At 36.9% G+C, this 9,521-nt stretch overlaps 1 pseudogene; it reads right to left on the bottom strand.

The window, feature by feature from the left end:
- Positions 1 to 759: 759 nt before the first annotated feature.
- Positions 760 to 1,155, bottom strand: LOC125098395 (40S ribosomal protein S15a-like; annotated as a pseudogene).
- Between the last annotated feature and the right edge of the window lie 8,366 nt (positions 1,156 to 9,521).

Raw genomic sequence — 9,521 nt, 5'->3', positions numbered from 1 at the left:
AAAAAAAAAAGAAAGAAAGAAAGAAAGAAGGAAAGATCTTTCCTAAGGAAAACTTTTCTACTCCTGGAATCCATATTGAAAAATGACTTTGGTGGTGTGAAATGGTTAATGAGCATGTATAATATGCTGGATACTGTGTGGGGCATTTTCACGAGGGTCTCCTATCCTAAACATCTGGAACATCTGCAACAGGATAAGAACTTGAATAAGGCAGGCTGATTCCTGAGAGCCATACCATATATTTTCTATTATAACCTTAGGATACTCTGAGGCCAGCATGATTGGGGGAAAGTTTTAATTAAAGTTTTACTATACAGATGAAGATATTGAAATGCAGAGAAAGAAATGACTTGCTTAAGGTTATACAGATATTTAGTGGGAGATCAGGGATGGGAACACAGTGTCCCAGCTTCTAGCCTAATATTTTCTCCACTATGCATCTTCCCTATGATTCTGAATAATTTTGGACTATGCAGCCCTGTCAATGGATATATTGTGCAATATATCTTCTTACTCATGTGCTACATAATCTATGCTTACTTTAAAAATTTTTAACATAAATTCTTTCAATCATATATGAAAGTAGAGAATAGAAAAATAAAACTTCATATGCAGAATATCAGCTTTAATAATTACCAACATTTGGCCTTTTTTTGGTTTCATTTATTTTCCTTTTTTAATTATTAAGTTTTTGTTTGTTTGTTTGATTGCTTGTTTGTTTACATTGAGGCATTTTATTTGCATGGATGCATTACATCCCTAGAAAAAGAATCCCAGGATTTTCTGTCTTTTGTGTTTTCATCTTGCTTCTTCATGGTCCATGATGGCAGCTGGGGTTGTCAGTACAACGAAACCAAAGTGGTGGGATGGGAGTAGACTGTTCTGTCGTTTTTCTACATCTTTGAGTTGTATATCAAATCTGGGTTTGATCATTCTACATTTGTTTAACCTGCCGAAGGGGTTCACAACAATTTTCCCAGCTCTGTGATCATAAATGATTTCAAATTCACCAATGTAACCTTGCTTCATCATCACAGTTAGAAACCAGATGATGACTTTGGGGTACAGACTAATAAGAACCTAGCATTTGCCTCTATCTTCAGCATTGTTAATGCTTCTGAGAGCATCTGCCAGGACATTCATGGGCACCATTATGGCAGCATGGAAAGATGCTCATTTTCAAGTATTTTAAAACAAACCTCAGACCATATCATTTCTCCTACAACTACTAGTGTATGTATTTCTAACAGTTATGAGATACCATCTTCATACTTAATAAAATTAACAATGTTATCAATATTACCCAATATGCATTCTATATTTAGTTTTTCTCAATTTTTCTCTAAAAAGTTACTTCTAACAGTAACAAATTAGAGTCAAAATAAGAAGACTTGCATTTCATTTGCTGTGCTATGTCTTGTAAAGATTTTTTTTAAACGTTTCATAAATCTCCATGCTTATTTTTTTTCCTGCTATTTATGGGTTAAAGAAATAAAGTAATTTTTTTCTGTAAAATTTCTTGTACTGTAGACTCAGTCAATTGCAACCTTGAGATACTGTTTAACATATATTCCATATATGTCCTATAAACTGACAGATGTATCTAGAGGCTCAATTTGATTACAAGTTTATTTTGGAGGCAAGACCATATCATGGATGTTGTTATGTACTTCCAAATTGCATCACATCAAGTGATAGTAACACCAATTTATACCACTTCTAGTGATTAAAATTGGCTGATGAATTTAGGTAATGTGAGTCTGATCTAACCATTATAAAGTTCCCCATCTGTTTCTCACCCAAGAGTTTTAACTACCATTGCCCAAATCAATGATGTCAGCAAAGACTATAAAGTTCTGATTTTTTTCCTCCTGCATTTACTGATAAGAACTTTTACGTAAAGAACTTTTCCTCATCAACTATTTGTCTACTCTAAAATACAATGCATACAAGAAAGGCAAGTTGAATGCCTTTACTTTCAATTTTCATAATAATAAATCAGTATGCTAGCAATAGTGTTCAATGAGGCATTATCATTTTGGAGTTTTAAGAACTCAGGGAGCTTACATATTTAATGTGTTTTAAACTATGCATTAGTAATGTTTTTGGTGTTCAAATTGTCAATAGCTAGCAACAGCTTCATCAAGTTAGTCCTGTGTTTGACACAACCACCTGTATCTTCTTTGCCTTCTGGCATAATTGATGTCTCAGACTCTTGTTGTACATATGCTGCCTTAAACCTGAAATTGACCATTTCTCCAAGGAGTCCTAATTCATTTTAGTGATAAATATTACTCAGAATGCGTTATTAGTTTATAAGGGTCATTATTGTTTCTAGATTTTTTAATAAGCAATAATTAGAATGATATTATTAATTTATGTAGTAGATTACATGGTTTTTACTTAACTTTCAGGAGTTTATATCTGTATCTCTTTCTTTTTACACATAAGAATCTTGGTATCTGATGCTTCCATAGCTCATTCCTAATCCTCCTGGCAGTCAACACAGAGGAGACTGGGAACTTTTTGAGGTTCTTCTGAACTGTACTCATACCTCTCTTCTTCTGGGTCCTTAACACTATGTTCCATATGCAACAAGCACTTGATTCTTTGTTGAATTGAACTGGAGTCCAAGTTTTTTTTTTTTTTTTTAAGATTTTATTTATTCTTTGAGAGAGAGATAGATGGAGCACAAGCAGGAGAAGCAGAGGCAGAGGGAGAAACAAACTCCCCACTGAGCTGGGGGCCCGATGCGGGGCTCGATTCCACAACCCTGAGATCACGACCTGAGACAAAGGCAAACGCTTAACCAACTGAGCCACCCAGGCGCCCCAGGCCAACTATTTTTTGAAAGACACTCTTTGCTGAGGCCCTGGGAAATAGGGACCATGGAGTTCAGGCATCCTAGCTATTTTTTAGTTGATTCTTTCATTCACCATTGAACAAAACTGATGCCAGCTTGTGGAAGACATGTGAACATGACTAATGGACAGCAACACTTATCAGCAAAATGTAAACCACACCCACAGAGTAGTTGACTGTTTAGAGCTGTGCAGCTAAGAGATAGCTGGATTCAAAACTCTTACCAGCACTCTTAAGGGCTGCCTCTTCTTTGTCTAGGAGGGAAGAGGACAGAAGGAAGGAGAGAGAAGGAGGTGGACTTTTTCTCCCAGGGAGGGAGAGGGAGGGATTGGTGGAGGGAGAAAAATGGGTGCTCAGCTTTTGATGGATAAAATGCCTGCAGATTGTTTTTCGCTGTGAGGCAGGCTTGTTCTTCACTTGTCTACGTATGGGAGCAGGCTGCTCAAGTTTGAGCAGAGAATGGACACAGGGAAGGGTCAGGGAGTTATTTGTTTTCTACCTCCCAGAGGTCTCTGGCAAGCTGATGTGTAGGGAAACATTTGATTGAGTGGATGGATGCATATCCGTCATATGGTCACATTTCCAAAACTCCAATTTTATTTATTTCTAGTAATTGGTCCTCTGCTGACTGAAAGCTACAGTATTTAAGGAAAAAACAAAAAAACAAAAAAGCAAAAAAAACCTTGTAGAAGACTGGCCATGCATTTTTTTTGGTTTTGTTTTTTAGAAAGCAATACAGTATTTTGCAAAACACTGCCGGTGGCATCCAAAAACTTTTCCTTGGGTTTCAGCTAATTGAGCTCACTATAACGCAACCAATAATCATTGACTATTTGTAAGACATTTATAATGGAATGAGCATCCTGTGAGAAGTGATTAGTGAGAATATTCACCTGCAAACAAACAAATACGTTTAGAAGCATATTTTCTGTGCCACTAGAATCATTTCACTACCCACGTTTAGAAAACAACCTGATAAAAATACATCTTCATATACTTTCTAGCTTTTGGACAAGCACAGGTGTTGCTACTTAGTCCTCGAATAATCTTCTGAGGAGCCGACACATGTCCTGGCATTCGGCTCTCTGCAAAACATCTATTTCAATTTCAGCTTTGTCTTTGAAATACCAGTCTGACCGTGTTTCCAAAGAACACGTTGGCAGTCTGTGCCAATTTTCTTCTGTACTGTGTATTTCTTCATAAGAAGATAAAGCACTAGCATTTTTTTTTAAAGTAAGAAAACACCTCTCTAAGAAAACTTAACTAAGACCTCTATACAGAGGAACAGGTGGAGCATGTCCAGATAAGACCTCAGTGCTGTTCACCAAAAATCAAATTGGAATGGATGTTAATTACACTTACTGTGGTGATTACTTTGCAGTGTACCCAGTGATCAAATCATTGTGCTGTACACCTGGAACTGGTAGAATGTTCCATGTCAATCCTGTCTCAATTAAAAAAAAAAATGACATTGGAGATAAAACTAGAAAGAGGTTCAAAAGCAGCAGGAATTTTCTTTCATCTAAAGTTGCTTCTCAGGGATGCTGGAGTGGCTCAGTTGGTTAAGTGTCTGCCTTGGGCTCAGATCATGATCCCAGCGTCCTGGGTTCAAGCCCCAGGTTGGGCTTTCGCTCAGTGGGGAGCCTACTTCTCCTTCTCTCTCTGGCCCTCCACCCCTGAGTGCATTCTCTCTCTCTCTCAAATAAATAAAATCTTTTTTTAAAAAAAGGTTAAAATGTCAAATTTTTTAAAAATGTTGTTTCTCACGTTCCTGAATGGTATGGAATTTCCACCCCTTTGCTGACTTCTTCATCCTATATCAGTAACAAAGTCCAAATCCAGGCCCATTGTTATAGAACTGTCAAATTACATAAGTTAGCTCTCTGAGTGCAGACCTACATAGTACTGTACCAGCTTGTGCATGGCCGTGCCCTCAAATACACCTCAGTGAGATCTAGAATAATAAATCAAAAAGAATAAGAAATAAGAATCAGACACTGAAAAAAAGTGTTACACCAACTGAAAGCATAGTCCATCTCACCTTTATGAAAACTGCCAAGCTCCTTAGAGGTAAGCAGTTTGCACAGAGTTGCTCAAGGCTTGTGATTACGGCTAATGAAGGAAGGGTGCCTCACGTGTCTGCTGTTCTTAGTAGCAATGGAGGAAGGAAGTATAATTGTACCTTTCATCAGTGGAAGTAATAAGGAACTGAAAAATTATATGGCAGATGGTATCGAGTGGCTTTGTGAACTACTCTGCTGCATTTTCCCCTGAGTGTGACAATATTTGTAATGTAACTGTGTTTTGCCTTTTGCTGCACTAAAGCCCTTAAAATGAATTTTTGATGGTTCTGAAGGAGCCCTGTGAGGAAAAGTTGTCAAATATGATATGAAGAGTTCTTACAACACATCTCTTAAAACGTAGAATGTGTTTTGGAAGAAAGGTTTTCTTGGGCTTTTCTCGCCACAGGTCTGTCTGGGTTTTTACTCCCCACTGGAAAAGCAATGCTGCTCCCTTATGGCGAATCCTTTAGTTCTGCTGCTGCAACCATCCATCCACAGCCGCAGTAGGTTCACGGTTCCTGATCACAGATTTCTGTGCTTCTGCCACTGTGGGCTTGAGACATGGGATGGTGTTTGGAAGGATGTAAACATGCCTTGTGATAGGCCAAGATGGAGAACTCCAGCCAGTGGGATTGGTCAAAAGCAAACTTGGGTAATGATCGGTGGAGAAAATAAAACCTTTATTCTTGGCTACTGAGAGTGATGCCATCCAGAAAGCTGTTCTTTGATTTTACTGCTCTGGTGAGTCTCAGTACATCTCACACCCTGAGAGGATAAGCACAATTGAAAGACTCCATACTTGAAAAGAGCAGAAACCCTAAAGTTACAAAGGTGTCTATTTGGGAACTATCAGAGCCTTCCATATTTTAGAGGATTTTATTTTCCAGTTCTCCTTCAGTTCATGTAGAAGCTACTTCCTCTTTCTCTTTTTTGGCCAAAGGATGGGGACCTGGGCAGGAGTTCTGGAAAGGCCCATAGTGCCCTGGGAGCTTCCCATTCTGGTGGTGGCAGCTGGTGGAGGCTTATGATGTTATGCCTGTCGGTTTAATCTCACAGTTCCGACTAATGGGCACCACATTGTCCAGTAGCGCTTTTCCTGGAACTGTCTTAATGACTGTGAATGTTATTTTGAAAGGCCCAACACCTGATCTTCCATCAACAGACCTGGCTATTTTGCTTTTAAATGTCCACAAGAACCAATTATCCTGAAAATCCCCAATTAAGTGTAGCAGATTGAATTATAGAAGTGCACATTCTAGGAAATTCCCTTTGCATTCTAAATTTGTCCAGTTGAGGTAAGATGTTTATGGTGAGAACATTTCCTTCTGCCTTTTTGTACTTTGCCCCATTTTGGAGTATTTGCTTGACAATGTCTCTTGTCTCAGAGGGGAGGGGTCCTGTATTGGCATTCAGCATCCAGAGAGGTGATAAGCCACATATTCCAATGTCCTTATTGGACTTGTAGGATGAAATAGACATAGCAAAATGACACCTGGTTGCTTGCTGTGAAGTTTTATAGTGCCACTGGACTGTAGAGAAGACCAAATATCAAAATTACTTCAGCCCCATAGATAGAGCCATATGGGGGACTGAATTGTTACATCCCTGATAGAGACATCAGTGCTGTGCTTATTGGCAGAATTGGACACCATCATAAAGAAACTAGAAACTCCAGGTTTAGGTACAAAGAAAATAAGAAATGTACAGTAATAATCTCAGTTGTGAAGAGGCAGAGGGAAAATAGACAGCCGTTGAAGAATTTTAGGAAGAAACATTTCTAGCTTTTGAACTGTGTTCAGAAATAGTTGTTGAATAACCCACTGGGTAGGACTTAAGGAAGACAGTTTAGCCTCACAACTGACCAATTTCTGAATTCATCTGAACTAGGAATTCATCTGGGCTGTAAAGAATTTTATATAGATCTTTGTTTCTGTTTATTTCTCCTTATACCTGTTGTAGCTACTGGTGGAATATTGGAGGGACAAAGTGATAGTGGGTATACTGTTTAAGTATTTGGATTTTTGTCCTAGCTGCCAGAAAGAATAGATTTTAAATCACATTTATTTTCCATGAACAGAGTTGAGCATCTGGTTATAAGTTTAAAGGCCATTTGCATTTCTTTTTCTATGAATTTTTTTATTGTTACCTCTTGCCCATTTAAAAAAATTTGATTGTTGGTCTTTTTCTTCTCTACTTTTAGAAGCTTGATATTTATTAGGGGCATTAGTTGTTTGTCTCTGTCTGTGATATGTATTGCAAATCTATTTCCCTAGTTTGCCATTTGTCTTGTACTTTACTTCTGCAAGTGTGTTTTAATTTTATGTAGCTAAATTTATCAATACTTTCCCTTCTTGCTTTTGTGTTTTGAATCATAATTAGGGAAGCTTTGTGCATTTTCAGGTGATGAAGGAATTCCTCCTTTTCTTCTCATACTTGTGTGGTTTTATTTCCTATATTTAAATCTCTAACCTATTTAAAATTTTCATGGTGTCTAAAGTAATGAATAGATTCTATTTTATCATTTCCCACATAGCTCTTCAGTTATTCCAATATTATTTTATTAAGAAATCCATCCTTTCCCCAATGCTTTGAGGTTCTGCCTTTTCCATATACTAAATTTTCAGAGGCAACTATGTCTATTTCTGGATTTTTCTGTTTTGTTCTAATTAGTCTGCCTTGGTATTCATGAATCAATATCATCCTGTTTCTAATTATATAGATTTTATCATTTATACTCTAACAATTATTTATAATATTATTTCATATATAGTTGGAATAGTTTCCCCACGAAACCCGGCTTGTTGTGCTCCTTTTCCAGGGTGTTTGTAGTTATTCTTGCTTGATTTTTCTTCAAAATGAACTTTATATCCACCTTGTCTAGCTCTAGGAAAAAAAATATCTGTTGATATTTCCCGAGATGGCATTAAGCATATAAATCACCCTAGGGAACAGTGATGTCTTTATAGCTCTGAGTGTTTCTACCAAAGTATACTGCCCATCTCTTCATCTTTTTTTCAGTAAATCTTGCAGTTTGTAGGAGTGCTTTATGATTTTCTTCATATAGGTTTTATATACTTCTTAATCTTGTTGAGTTTATGTGTAGCTTTTTCTATATGTAAGTAGCATCTTCTTTTCTATTATATATTTTAATTGGTGCTTGTTTTATATGTGAGGGCTATTTGAAAAAATATCAACTTAAAATTATTGTTGGCTCAATTCTCTTAGTGTTGGCAGTGGTTTTCTATTAATTTAGTTATACAGATGTATAATTCTATCACATGCATTCTATCATCTGCATATTCTTCTTTTTAATTCTTTTGCCACAATTTCTTTGTCTGGTTTTGTTACTTTGGCTCAGATCACCAACACAGTGTCCAAAGTGTAGCTCTGTTGCTTTTCAGAATAAAATTGATCATTTGGGTAACCCTTTCCTCTTTGTCTTACTTTTGCTCTCCTTCTAGTAGAGATGTTAAGAATGGAAGAGTTCTCAAGGTTAAGTGTGAAGGAGACACTGGGAATCCAGGAAGCTGGATATTTTACAATTGGGAATTCGGTCCTTGGAATACCTATGATTCACACTAAATGTATCATTTAACTGCAAACATGTAAATGCTTCATTTCTTTGGGAGTTGCTAAGGTAATATCTCCCTTAATTGTCAAAAACCTGTATACTTACAGAGATAAGTAATTTGAATCCTTTGTTTTGTCAGCATAAGATAGAAGATGAATAAAGAACTTAACTTAGGTTAAAAAGGCCTTTTTCATACCTTCTGCTTAAGCCAGACACCAATCTCCTAAAGTGTTCCTAACTTTTATTTAGGGTTTGTAAGGTGCCAGGTCCCAATACCACATTTTTTTTTCTCTCTTTGCATACTTATAACACATGAGGCTGAGGTCTGGAGATGTTATGTCATGTACTCAAAGTTATACAATTCATAGGAGGTAGATGGGGGCTTAAAACCCTGGATTCTAGACTGCCTCCTACATGCTCTAGATCTCTCAACTATGGCCCTTTGTTTGGATATAAACATGTGCTGACAATAAGTTATCTTTGAGCAAGGTCTTCCAAGGTGTGCAAGTTTCGTGGATGCTCCTAAAATAATTACCAGTTATCTTCAAGTGATCAACGGCATTAACATTATTAAATAGTCAATCAAGTTTAAGGAGCCATTTGGCCATGTGGCTTTGTCACTTTTGCTGATAGCAGAAATGACTCAGTAAATTACCCTGGACAATTGCAATTCAATATTTTGAGGAAGATATTCAAGTCAGAATATTGTCTCCACTTTTGCTCCCATGCCACATTTCTGGCTTTACTGCAATCCATTTTTCAAAACTTCCAGAACAGGAACAATTGGCATGCTTTAAAGCTTCTCTCTCTGCTTCCACCTGAAAGTAAAGCTTAGAAAATTGAAAAAAAAGAATAGACTCAAGAATGAGCTGCTGCCGTTTTTAGAGAATGAACTTCACATGCCTCTCATACTCTCTCTTCCATATTAAAAGCAAGGTTTTTTTTTTTTAATACTCTTTATGCTTTTATGAAAATGTTATGTGCTTTTAAAAGTATTATGCATAAAGACAATAAAAAAGTTTAAA

Source organism: Lutra lutra, chromosome 4 (genome assembly GCF_902655055.1).
Source record: "Lutra lutra chromosome 4, mLutLut1.2, whole genome shotgun sequence".
NCBI lineage: Eukaryota > Metazoa > Chordata > Mammalia > Carnivora > Mustelidae > Lutra > Lutra lutra.
Note: the sequence above shows the minus strand (reverse complement) of the source record. Positions and strands in the feature narration are given on the sequence as shown.